Source organism: Coregonus lavaretus (assembly GCF_964263955.1).
Source record: "Coregonus lavaretus genome assembly, chromosome: 27".
Lineage (NCBI taxonomy): Eukaryota > Metazoa > Chordata > Actinopteri > Salmoniformes > Salmonidae > Coregonus > Coregonus lavaretus.
Genome location: NC_140014.1, coordinates 5,875,460 through 5,897,682, shown reverse-complemented (window position 1 = coordinate 5,897,682; position 22,223 = coordinate 5,875,460).

Sequence of the window (22,223 nt, the reverse complement as noted above, 5' to 3'; positions counted from 1 at the left end):
ACTGTACTCTCCTTACATGCTCCTTCATGATTCCATTAAAGATACCCAGCATTTCCACAAACTTCAGAAAAATCTGATTATTTGGCTCGTTCAGCCTGTTAGTGGTCCCACGTAGCACAATGTTCTGGGTGACCATTACACGTATCAGGTCTATGAGCCTCTGCAACACCTGCTGCCAGTGGAGAGTTTCTCCGTCAATAGCCCGTTGGGCTTGGGCATCGATAGTTTGCTTGGACACCAACCTGATCTCCAGCTCTTTCCACCTCTGGAAACTATGTAGGTGGTCATGCGACTTCTCATGAGAGCAGATTCTTCCAGTCTCTGGTTCCATCCCTGACCAGCACAGATCTGCACTAGTGTGAAAAAAGTTTGCAGCAAAACAGAAGGCTGCATAGTTTTTGCTTGGAATAGACAAGCCAAGGTCTCTCCACTCTTTCCCAGTTCGCCATCCTGCTATTGTAGTGGGCCAGTGAACATTTTCGTTGCCCCTCATCTCTTTGGAAATTCCCCTCCTTATCCTGATGTAGCCCAGCCTGCACTAACATATCCCGTAAACAACCATTCGTATATTTTGGCCACTCACCGGGATCTTTTATGTGTTTTTTTTGTCTGGGAGTCAGATTTAGCAGCAGCATCACTGTCATCAGGGACAGGGAGCAACAAATCTGTGTCCGAGTCCAAGATAGTAGGGTCAACGCTGGCATTGTTTGGAGGTGTGGCTAGGCCTGGTGCGACCACCGTTTCTTGTCCACTCAGAGAGCTGTCATGATCGGTGGAAGTGGATAGCTGGGACTCCTCCAGTTCGCCCTCTTCGCTGCTAGAACCAGCGAACGGGGGCTCGTCTGTCTCGGGAATGAGGCTTGTTGTTCCTTTTTTGTCATTCGTTTTTTATTTTATATTCACTTCCTGATAGTTTTTGTCTCTTAGACATGGTAGCAAATGTTGTTTCAAATCTCTATAGCTTACTTTTAGCTGAAATTATAGTAGTAGCTAGCTAACGTTAACAGGCTAGGTTAGGTTACTGCCTTAATCACTAATCGTCTTCGTCACACGCAAACAACAATTTAATTGGCAGATTCATTTCTATTAATGTTTCACAATTGGATAATGCCATATAAACACACACATCACCATAGCTACCAAGGATCGTGGGAGTGAACTTCAGGAGAAGCGGGAATGGGGTGGGGGCGGGAACTGCAGCAACGGCTGGGGCGCCGGCAGTGCCAAAATGCCGCCCCAAATTCGAGTGCCACCATAGGCAGCCGCCTAATCTTGCCTAATAGGAGGGCTGCTGCTCAGTCTTCAGAGCCTATGCAAATGTTTTGCTGGAATCAGTGCATTTTAACCTCATTTGACTAGAGTAACTAAGTTTTTCCATAAAAGAATCTAATCTTTCATTGGTGTTCTTTCCTCTAATTTAAGAAATAAGCTTTCTGAATATCTTTGTAGGGCTGTTTTAAGCACAATCCATACATACAGTGGGGAGAACAAGTATTTGATACACTGCCGATTTTGCAGGTTTTCCTACTTACAAAGCATGTAGAGGTCTGTAATTTTTATCATAGGTACACTTCAACTGTGAGAGACGGAATCTAAAACAAAAATCCAGAAAATCACATTGTATCATTTTTAAGTAATTAATTTGCATTTTATTGCATGACATAAGTATTTGATCACCTACCAACCAGTAAGAATTCTGGCTCTCACAGACCTGTTAGTTATTCTTTAAGAAGCCCTCCTGTTCTCCACTCATTACCTGTATTAACTGCACCTGTTTGAACTTGTTACCTGTATAAAAGACACCTGTCCACACACTCAATCAAACAGACTCCAACCTCTCCACAATTGCCAAGACCAGAGAGCTATGTAAGGACATCAGGGATAAAATTGTAGACCTGCACAAGGCTGGGATGGGCTACAGGACAATAGGCAAGCAGCTTGGTGAGAAGGCAACAACTGTTGGCGCAATTATTAGAAAATGGAAGAAGTTCAAGATGACGGTCAATCACCCTCGGTCTGGGGCTCCATGCAAGATCTCACCTCATGGGGCATCAATGATCATGAGGAAGGTGTGGGATCAGCCCAGAACTACACGGCAGGACCTGGTCAATGACCTGAAGAGAGCTGGGACCACAGTCTCAAAGAAAACCATTAGTAACACACTACGCCGTCATTGACTAAAATCCTGCAGCGCACGCAAGGTCCCCTGCTCAAGCCAGCGCATGTCCAGGCCCGTCTGAAGTTTGCCAATGACCATCTGGATTATCCAGAGGAGGAATGGGAGTAGGTCATGAGGTCTGATGAGACAAAAATATAGCTTTTTGTTCTAAACTCCACTCGCCGTGTTTGGAGGAAGAAGAAGGATGAGTACAACCCCAAGAACACCATCCCAACCGTGAAGCATGGAGGTGGAAACATCATTCTTTGGGGATGCTTTTCTGCAAAGGGGACAGAACGACTGCACCATATTGAGGGGAGGATGGATGGGGCCATGTATCACGAGATCTTGGCCAACAACCTCCTTCCCTCAGTAAGAGCATTGAAGATGGGTCGTGGCTGGGTCTTCCAGCATAACAACGACCCGAAACACACAGCCAGGGCAACTAAGGAGTGGCTCCGTAAGAAGCATGTCAAGGTCCTGGAGTGGCCTAGCCAGTCTCCAGACCTGAACCCAATAGAACATCTTTGGAGGGAGCTGAAAGTCCGTATTGCCCAGCAACAGCCCCGAAACCTGAAGGATCTGGAGAAGGTCTGTATGGAGGAGTGAGCCAAAATCCCTGCTGCAGTGTGTGCAAACCTGGTCAAGACCTACAGGAAACATATGATCTCTGTAATTGCAAACAAAGGTTTCTGTACCAATTATTAAGTTCTGCTTTTCTGATGTATCAAATACTTATGTCATGCAATAAAATGCAAATTAATTACTTAAAAATCATACAATGTGATTTTCTGGATTTTTGTTTTAGATTCCGTCTCTCACAGTTGAAGTGTACCTATGATAAAAATTACAGACCTCTACATGCTTTGTAAGTAGGAAAACCTGCAAAATCGGCAGTGTATCAAATACTTGTTCTCCCCACTGTACATGTTTTTGGTTTTTAATTCCAGCTATAATAATACAAATATCGGTAGATATATCAGTTATCTGTGAATAGTTCCACTCTAAACTTGGAATCGGATCCAAAAATCCTGTATCGGTTGGGCTTTACTCTTGACATGACTTAGAATCCACAATGAGAACTGAAACTTCACAGAGATACTTTCACCACAATCTGACTTTGCATAGCTAGCTAGCTTCAATTGAATTGAATACTTTCTTGGGCACTGCTCGTTGATGCAAACAATGACGTTTCCATCAGAACCGTCTACTGATTACGGATAATTCCAAAGCGAGACATATGCTGCTTAAACAGGTACAGCAACGGGTCAGGCGATATCTCTCAAGCTGTCGCTATGGAATGGGCTCACAGTGCATTTCCACATAACACAATTGGGGCGCTTCCCTCCATTTTCAATGGAGGGAAGCAAAGTGGGCAGGGGGACCATTGGGCGACGCGAACATGGGAAAGGAAGCGTGAACAGGGCGGGACCAAAGTTGGAGAAAGCTGAACTTTATGCAACTGCACGCTATTGACCAATCAAAGATCACTATAGCTTCCAGCCCCTACTGGATTGGCTGTTGATACCTAGCACTACTTAGCCTGCTTGCTAGCACCCACATGAGGATGACACTAGCGGGGCTATACAAATGATCGTGTTATGTGGAAATGCACTGTTAGACCTTGTCTGATTAATCAGGCTGTAATACACAAAGGCCTACCTCAGAGGAAGTTGCTGCACCTATTTCGAGTAATTCCTGTCCTAGAGCGGAAATTCTTTTTTAGTTTTCACCTCGAAGGCTTTTATAACATATTAAGGAATTGGGGGTGGGAACGTTGTGGTGATTTCCACATGTAGCAGAGAAATAACAACAAATAGGGCTGACTGACAGCTGTCAGTGTAACTAGCTAGCATACAAACCTTAGCCAGCTAATTAAGGTTATGTGAGCACCATTTAAGTTAAGACAGGCGAAAAGTCAGGTGAAAATAATTATTTCAGAAAAAGACTACCAGCCTACCTGTCTACCATGCCTATACGATCTGTTGACATGTTGAGGGTTGACGTTCGCCTGACTCTTGCCGTTTTGATAATTCCAGTGAAACCGTGTAGTATTCCAGATGTCATTAATATTTAGACATGCACACGGACATGATCAAATAGGTATATTCTTTGTTCTCTCTGTTATTATTTCAGCAAGCTAGCTATATATCAATACCAGTGGCGGCTGGTGGGAGGAGCTATAGGAGGACAGGCTCATTGTAATGGCTGGAATGGAATAAATGGAACCGTAACAAACAGATCTGTGACGAGGTGTGAATGAAGGAGTCAGGCACAGGAGGTAACATACCGAAGTCCAGAGTTTATTCCGTTTACATAAATCAAACGCCCCAAGCGTCAAACGAAACTATACAAGGGAAAATATCCACCTTGGCATAACCACAGAGAAATGTAGCTCAACCGAGCTACACGCTCTCACAACAAACAATCACTCACAAAGACAATGTGAACAGAGGGAACACTTATACACATACTAATTAGGGGAATGAGCACCAGGTGTGTGTGATTGACAAGAAACAAGTGGAGTGATGAGAATGGGATCGGCAGTAGCTAGTACTACGGTGACGACGAACGCCGAAGCCTGCCCGAACCAGGAGGGGGGGGGCAGCCACGGCGGAAGTCGTGACAGTACCCCCACCCCCCGACGCGCGGCTCCAGCAGTGCGTCGACCCCGGCCTCGGGGACGGCCAGGAGGACGCGGAGCAGGGCGAGTCGGATGGCGACGGTGGAAAGCCCTCAACAGGGAGGGATCGAGGATGTCCCGCCGTGGGACCCAGCACCGTTCCTCCGGACCGTACCCCTCCCACTCCACGAGATACTGAAGGCCCCCCACCCGACGCCTCGAATCCAGGATGGAACGGACCGAGTACGCCGGGGCCCCCTCAATGTCCAGAGGAGGTGGAGGAACCTCCCGTACCTCAGACTCCTGGAGCGGACCAGCTACCACCGGCCTGAGGAGAGACACATGAAACGAGGGGTTACAGTTTTTCTCCATTGGTTTGGCTCATTTCTTGAAACAGAAATTACATTCTCAAAACTCTAAGATCATTTGGCAAAACAGTCTTACAGTTCAGCACAACACTATAGCTCACTTGCAAAAGCTCATATCTCTCCTAAAACTGTTCACTCATGCTTCAAAACTAAATTCCTTTCCCATATAAGGAGTCAGTGCCACGAAAATGGCAAAGATCCTTCTCAATTGCTTTGGCTCATTTCTTGAAACAGACCGGACGTTCTCAACACTCTTGGTGCTTTAGCCAAAATAACGTGGATGGTTCGGCACAACACCATGGTTCACCTGCAAAAGCTCATACCTCTCCCAAAACAGTTCACGCATGTGTCAAAACTAAATTTCCTTCTCATTTAAACAGTCAGTGCCCCCAAAATGCTTCGTCCCTTTGGCATTGTGTAAGCACTGCAAGTCAAAATGTTTAGATGTTTTGTCACTATGGCAGAGGACCATTGAAATATCCCTCATGTCCACCTTTCAGTCTTAGCCCAGTCCTTCATTGACAATGGTTACTGTAGTGTTTTTTGTCTAGCTAACAGAATACAATTGTGTATAAAACTGAAAAAAATAAATAGGATTTAAGGGTAAGAGTAGCCTCCAAGGTTTGACATCACACATTGCACTCATACTGCCAAGGAAATTGTAACCATTATCATTCACACACATAAAGTAACTTCCATACATCAGAGTAAAAAGAAAATGTATACAGCATAATATACTGTAATATAAACACACAAACAAAAAACAATAAATTATATGCAGCCTACAGTGCTGTAAATAAAGCTGGAGTTTCACAACTAACAGTTCTTCACTGGTCGCTGTCCTCACCCTCCTGGCCATCCACACGCTGCTGTCTGTCTGGCCACAGATTCTCGTCCACATCACAGCGTATATTCTCCCTTGCGATGCAACGAGGGAAGAAACGGCGTGCATGTCGCAACCATCCCCTACACTGATCTCCTGTAATATCCTCACACGCAGCGTCCATTGCATGGAGCAGGGACCTCTGATCTTGAGCCCGATGCTCATACACTCTCCACCTCCAAGCGGAGAAATACTCCTCAATAGGATTGAGGAAAGGAGAGTAAGGTGGTAGGAACACCATGACCATCCTTGGATGAGTAGTGAACCAGGCCCTGATGAGCGGGCCACGGTGGAAATTCACATTGTCCCATACAATGACATATTGTGGTAGGTGAGGCCCTACGAGACCGCTCTCATTTTCAGGGATCAAATCAACATGAAGGCGGTCCAAGAAGATGAGGAGCTTCTGTGTATTGTATGGGCCAAGACTGGGGATGTGAGTGGCCACACCATTCTCCGATATGGCAGCACACATAGTTATATTGCCCCCTCGCTGGCCTGGGACATCCACCATGGCCCGGTGGCCAATAATATTACGGCCACGTCTTCGGCCCTTGGCCAGGTTGAAGCCAGCTTCATCCACAAACACGAGGATGTGATGGGTCTCGTTTCCTTCCAATGCCATTATTCTCTACAATAGCGTAAAAAAAGAAAACATCAAATCAGTCATACAGAAGAGTCATACACTACAGTTACAGACAATTACATAGGAATGTTCTATGTTCTCCACAAGTTCAATATACTACTGGCCACTACTCCAGTGGTTCCAAACCTGGGGTACATGTACCCCTATGCAGAGGTACTACAGGGGGTATTTGACAGAAAGGGGAGGGGGGAAATCATCAATGACTAGACTTACTGAAATGTTACAGTAAAACCCACAGTATTAGATAGATTTACATGGGAGGCACTAATTGCAGCTCTTTGACCCCTTTTCTTATTGTATGTTATATTCTTCAAAATAAGGATTATAATGATAATTGCATCATACAGTAAGCTGCAGTTTTTAGGCGAAATGTTGAAGTCAGATAAATCAAATACTTCCATACCTGGATTACCTGGATACACAAATCAGGTAAAGTGGGTACTGAAGCCAAAAAAGTTTGGGAACCACTGCTTAATTGTAAAAATGTTATAATGATGGACAACCAGTAACTGACTTACATGTACATACTGGTACCGCAGCTCTTTCACTCTATCAGAGTTCCTCTCAAATGGTACCCTGTAAATTTGCTTCATTGTCATCTGATGCTTCTTCAATATCCGGTCTATTGTGGAGATGCTTATAGAGTTGACATTTTGGAATATGGCATTGTCTTGTAGGATTGCAGCGCGGATCTGTCTCAATGTGATGGTATTATTTGCCATCACCATGTTACAGATCTCTTGTTCTTGTTGTTCATTGAGAAGTTTTCCTCTGCCACCTGTGCAAGGTTGTCGTCCAATCCTAGATATAGAAGTCAAAGGACAACACTCCATTCGTAATGTATACCTTATGTATTCCTTACAGAATGAGTTACCTATGTAATTGTATTGTTGTTTTACTTACAGTAACTTTACCACAATTCTAATGCATCACTGCACAGTGACTGGAATACTACTGTAAACTGTATCATCAATACTGTAGAAAATAAACTATTCCATAGTTTATTTTCTCCAATGTTTTTCTTGTCATTTTTAGTATCATAACATCCCATTGAGGTAAGATATTACTGTAGGCCTATCACACACACACACTAAATGAATAGGTAAATATGTAAATAAATATATTTCTTGCTCTATGCACAGTGTCCTGTCCTATACAACATATAATTCCATAATTGACTGACTACATACCTGTTTTCCCTGCGAAAGGTTTGGATGATGGAGGAGACTGTTGAGCGAGGCACATTAGGCTGCACTCGGCGACCTGCCTCCGCCATTGTGAGGCCATGGTTGATGACATGGTCTATAATTGTGGCCCGAATTTCATCCGGGACAGCATGGTGTCTTCGTGCTCCTCGGCCTCTTCCCCCTATTCCACCACCACGCACCCTTACTCCTCCTCCTCCTCTTCTTCTTCCTCTTCCTCGAGCAGGCAGTTGCCCTTGTTCATTTACTTGGCCAGGTGCCTCCATGTTCAGAAATTGTACTGGTCCTGCATGGTCAAGCTCTTTACATACATGTTTGGCAGCATTCACAGTCATGGACAGCACCTGTCAGGTAACTAAACATACTGTTTGATTGGTCATCTGAGATGTGTGAAACTCCTCCTTCGTTAGTCAAGTTCTAGTTTCACCTGACTGTCAATTGCTGTAATAAATTTATCAAATGTTCCAAGGGATTCATATATGGTATTCATGGTATTATGTTCTTGACTAATTTTGACAATTGAACAGACTATTGTGCATGTGATGACTTATACAATGAAATGACGCTGACACGTTTTGGAGCGAACAACCATTAGACTGAGAATCAACAATCAGTTTAGATCAACAAGATCTATTCACTTGGAAATTGTGCTAAATGTAGGCTACCTGTACTTAATCATTTGCAAAGATGTACTGAGACATTGAGACATGTACTTAGACATTTGCAATTTGATGAAATGAATGAGAAATTCAATTCTGTTGTGAACAATTGCCAAGTGGTTTGGAGGTTTGTCCATGTAGTTTTGAGAATGTAATTTCTGTTTCAAGAAATGAGCCAAACCAATGGAGAAAAACTGTAATACGGTAATCAGGGGAGAGTAACAACCTGTATGTCACCTCGTTTATTCTCCTCAGGACTTTAAACGGCCCCACAAACCGCAGGTTCAGCTTCCGGCAGGGCAGGCGGAGGGGCAGATTTCCGGGTCGAGAGACAGACCCGATCCCCCGGAACGAACATCGGGGCCTCCTTGCGGTGGCAGTCAGCGTTGTCCTTCTGATGACGCACGGTGCGCTGGAGGCGAACGTGGGCAGCGTCCCAAGTCTCCTCCGCGTGCCGAAACCAGTCATCCTCCGCGGGAGCCTCGGTCTGGCTCTGGTGCCACGGTGCCAGGACCGGTTGGTAACCCAAAACACATTGGAAGGGTGTTAGGTTAGTGGAGGAGTGGCGGAGAGAGTTCTGAGCATATTCTTCCCATGGCAAGAACAACGACCACTCCCCCGACCGGTGCTGACAGTATGTCCACAGGAACCTACCCACATCTTGATTCACCCTTTCCACCTGCCCATTACTCTCGGGGTGAAATCCAGAGGTCAGGCTGACCGAGACCCCCAGACGTTCCATGAACGCCTTCCAGACTTTAGACGTGAACTGGGGATCTCGGTCGGACACTATATCCTCTGGTACCCCGTAATGCTGGAAGACGTGAGTAAACAGAGCAGTTTGTAGGGCCGCGGGGAGACCGGACAGAGGAAGGAGGCGGCAGGACTTTGAAAAGCGGTCCACAACGACCAGGATAGTGAGGTTACCTTGGGAGGGGGGAAGATCAGTGAGAAAATCAATACTCAGGTGAGACCATGGTCGTTGTGGAACTGGTAAAGGTTGTAGCTTACCCGCTGGGAGGTGCCAAGGTGCCTTACTCTGGGCACACACTGAGCATGAGGAAACATACACCCTCACGTCCTTAGTCAAGGTAGGCCACCAGTACTTCTCGGTCAGGCAGCGCATTGTACGACCGATACCTGGATGACCAGAGGAGGGTGACGTGTGTGCCCGGTAGATCAGACGATCACGGATAAGCGCAGGCACATATTGCAGCCGAGCTGGACACTGCGGTGGAGATGGATCTGTGCATAATGCCTGCGCTATATCTGCGTCCATCGCCCATACTACCGGCGCCACAATGCATGAGGTCGGGAGTATGGGGGTGTTGTCTCAGGGCCTCTCGTCTGTGTCATACAGCTAAGACAGTGCGTCTGCCTTCACGTTCTTCGTACCCGGAATGTATGAAAGTGTGAAATCAAACCGGGTGAAGAAGAGGGCCCACCTGGCCTGGCGAGGATTCAGCCTCCTCGCTTCCCGAATGTACTCCAGGTTACGGTGGTCTGTCCAGACGAGGAAAGGGCGTTTCGCCCCTTCGAGCCAATGTCTCCACACCATCAAAGCTGGGACATCAGCCAGCAGCTCCCGATCACCAACACCGTAGTTCTGTTCCGCCGAGATGAGCTTCTTAGAAAAGAAGGCACAGGGGCGGAGCTTGGGTGGCATGCCCGAGCGTTGGGATAAGACAACTCCTATCCCTACCTCGGACGCATCCACCTCCACTACGAACGGTAGTGATGGATCGGGGTGACCCAGTACCGGGGCTGAGGTGAACAGACCCCGCAATCTAATGAAGGGCAAATCAGCCTCAGCAGACCAGCGGAGCCGGGACGGCCCACCCTTCAACAAGGAGGTAATGGGAGCTGCGACCTTGCCAAAGCCCCGAATAAACCTTCGATAGTAGTTGGCAAAGCCAAGGAAGCGCTGCACCTCCTTTACCGTGGTTGGAGTCGGCCAATTACGCACGGCTGCAATGCGGTCTCCCTCCATCTCCACACCTGTGGTGGTAATGCCTCGTTCACAAAGGACTGGAAAACGGATGGAGCATTCATCAAACTGTAGGGCATCACCAGGTATTCATAATGCCCCGAGGTTGTGCTGAATGCTGTTTTCCACTCATCCCCTTCCCGAATACGCACCAGGTTGTAGGCACTCCTGAGGTCTAATTTGGTGAAAAAGCGGGCCCCATGCATTGACTCAATCACTGAAGGAATGAGGGGAAGGGGATAACTAAATCGTACCGTCACATTATTCAGTGGTCGATAATCAATGCACGGGCGTAAACCGCCATCTTTCTTCTTCACAAAGAAGAAACTCGAGGAGGCAGGTGAAGTGGAGGGACGTATATACCCCTGGCGCAGGGACACGGTGACGTATATTTCCATAGCCTCCGTTTCAGCCTGCGACAGGGGATACACATGACTCCTGGGAGGTACAGCGTCTACCTGAAGGTTTATCGCGCAATCCCCCTCCCGATGAGGTGGTAATTTAATCACTTGCGTCTTGGAAAACGCGAGCGCCAGATCATGGTATTCGGGGAGAATCCACACGGTGGGGGTACCGTCTGGACTATCCACCGTGGTCGCACCAACGGAAACACCTAGACACCTACCCGGACACTCACACGACCACCCCGTAAGAACCCTCTGCGGCCATGAGAAATTGGGATTGTGAAAGGCTAACCACGGGATACCCAAGACTACAGGGTAAGCAGGAGACTCAATAATCATAAAGGTGATCTGCTCAACATGCGCCTCCTGCGTAATCATGGTGACTGGTACCGTAACTTCCTTAACCAACCCGGACCCTAATGGTCGACTATCAAGTGCTCTGATGGGGAGTGGAATGGTTAGGGGAACCAATGAAATGCCTTGACGGTGTGCAAATGCCCTGTCCATAAAATTCCCAGCTGCGCCTGAATCGACTAGCGCCTTACACTGGGAACCTACCAAGTGATTGGGAAAGGAGATAGATAAAGTACAGTGCGCCGCAAAGGGCTCTGAACACGTTTGGGTGTTCGTTACCTGGGGTGATGTGTGAGTACCCTGCCTAATGCCTCCATACCTAAAAGAACGTTGACTGCGACCTGAGGTAGATTGTCCCTTCGTGCCACCAGGGTGGCACTGTCGCTGTCCTCCTGCGCTCACTCGACCGGCGGCTCCCCCCAGCTCCATCTGCTCGGGGTCAGAGTCATCCGGAGTGGGAACAGGCAGACCCCTACCAGGACGTCCTTTGGCTGCTAGCAGATTGTCCAGCAGATGGCCATGTCTACCAGTTGGGAGAACGATAGCATGGCATCCCGGCAGGCTAGCTCCCGTCGGACGTCCTCCCTTAGGTGGCACCGGAAATGGTAGATCAGGGCCCGCTCGTTCCACCCGGACCCCGCTGCCAGCGTCCGGAACTCCAGCGCGTAGTCCTGAGCGGTCCTCGTCCCCTGCCTCAGATGAACCAGTCGTTCTTCCGCCTCTCGACCCTCAGGCGGGTGATCAAAAACGGCCCGAAAGAGGCGAGCAAACTCCCCGTAGTTCTCCAACGCGGTACCTCCCTCGTTCCACACCGCGTTGGCCCACTCCAGGGCTCTCCCAAAAAGGCAGGAAACGAGGACGGATACCTTCTCCCGCTCCTGGGGATCCGGCCTGATGCTGGAGAAATACAACTCCAGTTGGAGTAGGAATCCCTTACATTGCGCTGCCGTCCCATCAAACGCCAGTGGCCGGGATATCTGGATCCCTCCAGGGGCTGGGGTGTAGGTGGCTGGATCCGGTTGACCATCTGGTCTTGATAGATCGGCTCCTCTCCAGGCGTTCTACCACCTGAAGAACCCGATCCATCGCTTCCCCCAAGCTGGCCAACATCGAGGAATGCTCCTGGACCCTTGCCACAACTACAGGCATGCGGTCTTCTCCTGCTGACGCCATATCAGATCAGGTGAGTGATTCTGTGACGAGGTGTGAATGAAGGAGTCAGGCGCAGGAGGTAAAATACTGAAGTCCAGAGTTGATTCCTTTTACATAAATCAAACGCCCCAAGCGTCAAACGAAACTATACAAGGGAAAATATCCACCTTGGCATAACCACAGAGAAATGTAGCTCAACCGAGCTACTCGCTCTCACAACAAACAATCACTCACAAAGACAAGGGGAACAGAGGGAACACTTATACACATACTAATTAGGGGAATGAGCACCAGGTGTGTGTGATTGACAAGACATGACAAGTGGAGTGATGAGAAGGGGATCGGCAGTAGCTAGTACTCCGGTGACAACGAACACCGAAGCCTGCCTGAACCAGGAGGGGGGGGGCAGCCTCGGCGGAAGTCTTGACAAGATCAAACATATGGAAACCACATTTGACTCCATTCCATTGATTCCATTCCAGCCATTACAATGAGCTCGTCCTCCTATACCTCCTATTGCTAAATTTTGAACAGTTTGGAGCGTGTATTGAAGCAATTGGGCAAGTTCTTTTTGCTGGCCCGGTGACCCGGATGGGTGGAGATTTCTCTTTAGGATAAATGGATTTGGTCGAAAATGAGCAAACCCTGCACAACTGGGGCACCGGGCCATGCAAAACAAATTAGCCTAAAATGTTAGTGGTCAAAACTATTAATATTGGGGCGACCGGGGAGCGTGGTTCTAAAATGCAATCATATCATGCAATTTTACAATTTTTATTATTATGCAGACTAGCTAAAATATAAGTGGAACTTGACAAATTATCCAATGGATTATGATAATTTGCTTGTAAAAAAGGTGAGGTGCAAAAACAGTTTGCACCCCCTATTTTCATTTGATAACTTCTTTTTTTTACTATGTTGTAGTGTATTAAGATTATGACTTAGTTAAGGTTTTAAGTGGAATCTGAGAGGATGTTTATTTAGTGTCAAAGGGAATGGTTTTTAGGGTGACGCCCCATACAAGACAGGGGATTGGACAGTAGAGGGAGCAGCCCATATTTTGGGGAAGATTATATATACTGGATAGAGACAAAGGACGGTAGAGCAGACATTGCAATTTGGAAACCACTGCTCTCCGGGTGATCTGGACACCTGTACACTTATGCTGAAATCTTGTGATATGAATAAAACTTGTGATCAAAGTTCAGTATAAGCGGACTCCTTTGTTACAGCATTATTAGCAACAATTTAACTCGACACTACAGAATGGTGTCACGAAAAGGGACGGTCTGCGTCTCTTCAGTGTTATATTCATGAGCAACGACGTGACTCTCGCTCAAGATGCCGGCATAAGGTGAGATTTCTCACGGTCTTGTGTGCGTTTCGTTCGTCTGGTTATGGGTATGTGCGCTGGGGAGATGTACCGTTGGGGACCGATGTGTGCTTTGTGTTGCTTTTATTGCTGTTGACTATAAGGGGTCTGGCCTAACCATTCTAAACTTGTTTGCACTGGTAGACAGCGCAAAAGGGGGGAGAGAGCCTATAGAGTGTCTATAGAGATATTTCGCTTGAATAAGAGTTCAAGAACAATCGATTGAGAGAGGAATAATGAATGCCTAGGCAGATGTGTATGTAACTTAGGGCCGCTGTGGATCAACGGAAAAGCCCTGGTAGACAGGCGACCTCCTAAAGGTGGGCCAGAAATCCTATAACGCGTTAGATGTGTTTTAGGTGAGTCCTATGGGCTGGAGACCGTGGTATATTGATGATGTATGTTGCCCCTCAGCTGGCGGTTGACGAATGGCTTGTTTGATGCAAACTCTCGTGTCGATTCCACAGTTCTCGTGGTAGCACAAATTTTGCTAACAAATGGAATTTTACGGCACGGCGGAGGGAGAAATGCTAACGTGGCCTGCTAATCATGCTACATGCTAATGCTAATGCTAATGCTAATTCATGCTATATGCCAATTTTTGATGCGGGGTTATGATTAATATTTCTTCCTTGGTGGTCCATTGGAATGGGACGAGCCACCAGAAATGTGTTTAGTTAGCTTGGGCTTGGTGCCTGGTGTCTTGTGAACTGTTAAGTGTTATTGTTTGTCTATAAGGGGTAAAAGAGAGGAGCTATAGCAGAATGCTAACGTTCTGTTGTCTGGAGCTGCTTCCATGGTGAAATCGTGGTGATGAATGTACTGTGCATGCGTGTGATTTTACGACACTAGAGTGACGTAGGGGTAAATAGGTCAATCCTCTGTTACACTGTGCAAGGGGGGAGACACAGACGGAGGAACAAAGAATTAGACATTTAGAGTCTAATGGTGTATTCTGGTTGTTACATCGGCTGCTGTTTGAAGATGAAACTGTTTTCTTGAGACCTATTGAATTGATAAATGAGAGAGAGATGTTGACGGATTAAAAGTAAAAGTAATTAAATAAGTAAATAAAATAAAAATGTGATTGAGCTATTTATGTGATTCCTGAGTTGATTCTTAGAGCGAATGTGAACGGAGGAATATTGAATGGTTGAAGTGACTCAGTGATTGCATAAACTGCTAAATTCTTGTCTGTTTCTGTGTTCTTTTGTCATATGAGGGACGATAGGAGGAACGAAGAGAGAGAGAGAAAGAGAAGTGCTGATGTGTACATCACGTGACAGAATGTGACACGACAGAGGCTGCGACCGGATCTCGTCAGATATCAGGCTAGTGCTGTTTTGTTTACAAACCTTGCCTTCCCCTACAGGATGTTTGATGTTATGACAATTTGACAAAGACTTGGCAAAAGACTGATTAAAATAAAATTTGCATTTTGGAGTTTCTGTGCATGAGTTGATTTGATTAGAGTTGTGTTGGGAATCGAGTACTGACATTATTCTGTAAAATTAAGATAATTGGGTGCTTATTAAATAATTGGTTTATGAGTACTGTAGTGTTGCTGGATTATAGGTATTATACATACCACCTTCAATCAGGAAGGGTAAGATAGCCACTAATTGATAAATTAGTAAAATAGGAAATAGAAATAAAAATTCATTGATTATTCATAAATTTATTGATTAATTTTTATTATTTAGGAAAAAAAAGGTTTATATTAATAATTAAAGGGAGGACACTATAAGCTATATATTCTAAAATAATAAAAATAATTCACAATAAAGGAATATAAAAGAGTTGTTACAATGGGGAAAAAGGATACCAGGACTATGAAGGTAATTACACCTGTTGATATAGTACAAAATAGTAATCCTCTAGTTAATGGGATTGCAAAGTTATCTGGAAAATGGAACAAACGTTGGCCTGACATTGAACAACCATGGCCAGTGGAAGGGACTCTTAACCCTGACGTCATCAACATCATGAAAGTGCTTCTGTCAATTCATAAAGCAGGTCAAAAGAAAGGGAAAAAATGGGAACAACGTAAAGAAAAGAGACAAAGAGAGCTGGGTGTTCTTAAGCTGTTTGAGAATGAAGGACAAAAACTGATGAAAGATGCCAGCGATAAGATAAACAAAGGTATAGAGAAAATGCTAAAGGAAGAGAAGCCGACCGAAAAACTAATGGCAGAAGTTAGTACACCTTTCTCACATACGGATTCAGCAAAAAGACCCCCACCTTATGAGAAAGAAGTAGAGCTTAACGACGTTTATCCTCAGCTTCCGGTGATCGTTCAGGAGGGTGATTATTACATCAGAGATGAAGATGAACGAATAATAGAGAGAGGACAAGCAGAAACGACCATAAAAATGAATCCAAACTCCAGAAGTAAGAAAAAACCGAGATGTCTGGAAACTAAGGGTAGAATGAGGTTCAGGAGAATGGAACTTGATGAAGACAACGACGATGATGATGATGATGATGATCAGAGTGATTCAGAAGAGATCATGGGTGGATATGACCCTGTGATCAGACGGAGGTTGGCAAGAGAGGAAAGAAGGGGTGATGGATGTTTGAAGAAGAACAATACAAGAGATTCGAGTTCTGATAAAAGCGAAGATGAAGACAGCGATAAAGAGTGGGAGAGTAAGGGTGCTTCATATTCAAGAGGATTTTATCCAGCAATGACTAGCACAGAAGAAATAGAAAGAGATATAGACCGATGCGTCTCATGCCTGGATAAAGCGACTAGTTTAGAAGAAGTAAAAGAACTGGAGGAACAACTCAAGAAGCTGAAGATAAAGAAAAAGAAGCTGCTGAGAAAAGAATCCCAAGAATCTGAGAAGAAATATACATTGAGGCCAAGGAAAGAGGGCACTAGTAAGACAATTATGCCGGTGATCATTCGAGGTCGAAACTTAGAATATAAGCCTTTGCAAAGTACCGATATGTCAGATATACTTGAGAAGCTGCCTACTCTTCAAGATGGAGCCTATCCTTGGATTTCAAAATGGGAAGAAATTACAGTGGGAACACAGTCTGCTATAGGAGACATTAAGATACTTTTTGCTAATCTCCTGGGGATTCCAGGTATGGAATACATTTTTCAGAGAGCGGGACTTAATAGATATGTGGGGACTGCAGTGAATTATCCTGAATTGTTGGCTGCAAGTAGGAATCGTCTGTGGAGAGCATTGAAAGATACATTTCCAACAAATGTGCATCCTGATAATATTCTGATTGACCCACTAGGACAACAAGAAAATCCGAGAGGCTATGTGTCAAGAGTCCATCAAGTGTGGAGAAATATTACTGGAAATGATCCAGATGTGAGTCAAATTGAGCAGTCAATTTAGAGAGCTAAATTGCAGATGGGACTGCCTTCACCAGTAAGGAGTAAACTGGCAGAGGTGGTTGGACTTGGAAGCATGACAAAAGGCGTCTATACAGATCATATAGCCCATCAAGTGGATTTGTACAGAAAAAAGGAACACAACCAGAAAGAACAGGACCAAGAAACTCTCAGAAAACTCAATCAAATACAGCTGGGGGAGAATAAGAAGGAGAAGAAGCAAGCTTTGGTTATGAAGAATCAGAGTGAACCAAATCAACAATCACTGCTACAGCTTCAACAGGACCAGTTCCAATCGCAATTGTATCAGCCACCAATAGCGGTTCCAGTTGTTTCATATCCACAGCCAGATTCTGGACAGACACAGAATTGGAGAGGAAGAGGACGAGAAGGCTTAGAAGGAGGAGGAAGGTTTCAGCCACACATCCAGCAACTTTCAGAAGAGTGTTATAATTGTGGACAGGTTGGTTACTTTGCCTGTGAGTGCAATGCGTCAGGAGGAAACAACAGAGGGAATTTCTGAGGAAGATAAAGGAGCAAGTGAAGATCACCTGTTCTCCAGGTGAACCCTTAAAGGAGCAAGGATTCTAGAGTGCCTAGAAGATCCGAAGGGGGGTGTCAGCTGATAGCACCGATTAGGAAGAAAATATCCAACAATTGAAGTGAAAATAAAAAGGACTAGGAGAAGTGATAGTGGAAAAGCTTTTATCTGTGTTGAGCCTAAAGAGGTTAAACATCTCACTATGTAAAATTAACTAATTAGGATAGGGATTTGAGGGAGTAAAACAGTTGATTACTCTTAAGGAACCAATTGAGCTCTGCTATATAAAAATCAAAGAGAAATTAAAATACACATACTGGTATTAGAACATATACCTATTGCATTGTTGGGAAGAGATGAATTGTGTAAATTGAACGGTACACTAAGATGTACACTAGACGGCTGTCTGGTAGAAGATTTTAAAAGAGTAGGGTTTTTGGGAATCTATTAGACTGCCTATTAGACAATCTGTCTGAAAAATAAAGTTAAAAGGGGTGACTGTTATTCTTGGTTACATTCCTACACCAAGAGGTGCAAGAGATTTCAAACTAGGCTAAAAGATGTTCGATCGTTTGCCAAGTCTGTGTGTGAAGAAGTCAGAAGCAGGTGGGGACTTCCCAATCACACATTCTAAAAATTGGTGGTAAAGGCTTTTGTGAATAAATCAGTGGAAAAGGGTTTTTAAAAGTTAGGAGAAAAGATTAGATTAAAAAAGTTAGGAGAACTAGGGTTGAAGGAACTCTAGGACAGTAAGCTACGTTTCAATGTTAGTAGGAAGAGAGAGTGAATGTAGTGACACTAGTGGTGATAGATGGAAATACAAGTAAGGAGTTAAAAGTCTTAGGGAGAATGGATGTAACAACAAGTAACAACAAGGACATCAACACTTCAGTCTATTATAACAACAGTGAGAAGCAATTTAACTCTTTCAACATTGATAGTTATTAAAGCCATAAATATATTGCATTTGATTACAAGGGAGCAGATAGCTCCAGCACCAATTTTAGAGGAAATTCATAGTCTGGGAAGCCTATCATTGGAGGATAAGTCTAAGAGAGAAGTGGGGATTTTTCCATGGTATGGTGTAAAATTTGGGAAGATCATATTGATAATATTAGCTATACTTTGATTCCAGATAGTTCAGATAATATCACTAGTGTTATAGATGCATTGAATAATATAAGGGATGCATTTGGTAGATCTGAAGGAGCTGGATGGTCAGCGAAGTCTTGGTTGCAAGATCAGTTAGGCCCAGTGGGAGCAGTGATGGTTCAGATTTTAATAGCAGCTTTGATGGCACTGTGTGTGATATTTTTCTTTTGTAATGTGTTACTGACCTTTGCGAAAGCTATGATATTGAGATGGGTTGGAGTAGTGATGCCTGGAGACAACACTCAGATGCCGTTGTTGACTGTTCCTGATCTGGATGAAGAGGGACAAGTGGAACTGGATGGAGTATTGATGGATAAATATCATTTTTGATTATTTGATCATTTTCCAAATGTTTTTCAATATTAGTGTGATTTTAGTATGTTATGAATCAAAGGGGGGAAATAGGATAATGTGATTCATATATCATTTTATATTTTTTATATTCTTAGTTGATATTGATGTTTTAATTTGAAAGTGTTGTTTTGCAAAATATACTGTTTGGTCTTTTCTTTTCTTCCGGAAGCATTTGGGGGAATATGTAGAGATTGAAATACTCAAACAAGGACAATATGAAGGGACAATATGAAAGGAGAATATGAAGGGAACTGGAGGAGATTGAACAAGGAAGGTGTGGAAATGTTCCGATTCCATCATCAACGATGCATTGGAAGTCGACACTGCTGGGGAGATGAAGTGTAGTGGACTACATTCCAGTGTCTGCAATGAAATACAGACATATTTGCATGTATAATACATAATTTGTGTCATATTCTTAGGTATTAATTTTTGTAGAATGATATTTGATGTTATTGAATACATGTGGGGATCTTAGATGTTTTTGTTTATTTCGTGAATGCTTAGGGACATGGAGTCTAGGCAGGGATAGAGATCGACTGTAGGGTCCGATGGGTCGACCAGCCTTAGTGTGGATATTTTTTGGATAGTATTTTGTTTGCAGGGGCTTTCATGTGTATTTAATTGCATCATAGTTTCAAATGCATTGATAAAGATTTATGAATTGATCTGGAGTACCTAGGTGGTTGCCTGGGGCAGAGGGGCCGTGAGAGAATTTTACTGTCTTGAATGATGGATGGATATTTGGAAAGAAGGCTGCCAGACAGGTTTTTCGCTCTCACACTCCATAAAGATTTATTCATATTTCATAGTAATGTATTCACACTTCATAAAGATTTGTTCATATTTCATAGAAAGGTATTTACACTCCAGAGAAAAGTGTTTTGGGGTTTATTGTTAAAGATACTCAATAAGAGAAATTGTTACTTGTCATAATCCTATTCTTTTTGTTTTCGAGACTTTTAGTTAGTCTCGAAGTGGGGAAATATGTAGTGTATTAAGATTATGACTTAGTTAAGGTTTTAAGTGGAATCTGAGAGGATGTTTATTTAGTGTCAAAGGGAATGGTTTTTAGGGTGACGCCCCATACAAGACAGGGGATTGGACAGTAGAGGGAGCAGCCCATATTTTGGGGAAGATTATATATACTGGATAGAGACAAAGGACGGTAGAGCAGACATTGCAATTTGGGAACCACTGCTCTCCGGGTGATCTGGACACCTGTACAATTATGCTGAAATCTTGTGATATGAATAAAACTTGTGATCAAAGTTCAGTATAAGCAGACTCCTTTGTTACAGCATTATTAGCAACAATTTAACTCGACACTACAATGTCAATATGTATTTGTTGTCAATGTTTTGGAGTCAAACATGGTGGCAGTTGTGAAAAAAAGTCAATAGTCGGAAGAGTTGCAAAGTTAATTGAAAATGCCTTTGTTTATTAGATGCTTTTTTTCATTAATTAGGCTATTTTTTCTTGAACCTTATGGTCTATCTACTAGAAACCCATGGACAATATGGACACATAATAAATGAATACTATATATGAATACCTTCTTTTCTTAAAGTATAAATTACCAAAGTTACAATAGATTGCCATAGATTTTCTGTTAATTACCAAAATTACTGAAGATTCCGGCAACTTTGATAAATTACCGGTATCATTGGAAACTTAAACTTGCCAAAATCATTTTCAAGCCAGAATGTTGAATAAAATTACCTTTAAACTTACTCTACCGATTGTTTGTGCGGTTTGTCCTTCAGCCGCTCTAAATTTGAGTCAAAATATCCACAGGAAAGTATTGTTTACCCAACTTTTTAGAGAGCTGACAAACCGCACAGACAACCAATAGAGTAAGTTAAAATGTAATTTTATTAAACATTCTGACTTGTAAGGAACATTTACCCGATTTTGCACTCCAATGTGTCAGGCACTGAACAAAAATATAAACGCAACATGTAAAGTGTTGGTCCCATGTTTCATGAGCTGAAATAAAAGATCCCAGAAATGTTCCATAAGCACAAAAAGCTTATTTCTCTCAAATGTTGTGCACAAAAATGTTTACATCCCTGTTAGTGAGCATTTGTCATTTGCCAAGATAACCCATCCACCTGACAGGTGTGGCATATCAAGAAGCTGATTAAACAGCATGATCATTACATGGGTGCACCTTGTGCTGGGGACAATAAAAGGCCACTCTAAAATGTGCAGTTTTGTAACACAACACAATGCCACAGATGTCTCAAGTTTTGAGGGAGGGTGCAATTGGCATGCTGAATGCAGGAACGTCCACCAGAGCTGTTGCCAGAGAATGTCATGTTTATTTCTCTACCATATGTCGTTTTAGAGAATTTGGTAGTACGTCCAACTTGCCTTACAACCAAAGACCACATGTAACCTCGCCAGCACAGTACCTCCACATCCGGCTTCTTCACCTGCGGGATCGTCTGAGACCAGCCACCTGGACAGCTGATGAAACTGTGGGTTTGCACAACTGAATAATTCAGGGAAGCTCATCTGCGTGCTCGTCGTCCTCACCAGGGTCTTGACCAGACTGCAGTTCGGCGTCATAAACGACTTCAGTGGGCAAATGCTCACCTCCGATGGCCACTGGCAAGCTGGAGAAGTGTGCTCTTCACAGATGAATCCCGGTTTCAGCTGTACCAGGTAGATGGCAGACAGCGTGTATTGTGTTGTGTGGGCGAGCGGTTTGCTGATGTCAACATTGTGAACAGAGTGCCCCATGGTGGCGGTGGGGTTATGGTATGAGCAGGCATAAGCTACGGACAACAAACACAATTGTGTTTTATCAATGGCAATTTCAATGCACAGAGATACCATGACAAGATCCTGAGGCCCATTGTCGTGCCATTCATCCGCCGTCATCACCTCATGTTTCAGCATGATAATGCACAGCCCCATGTCGCAAGGATCTGTACACAATTCCTGGAAGCTGAAAATGTCCCAGTCCTTCCATGGGCTGCATACCCAACAGACATGTCACCCG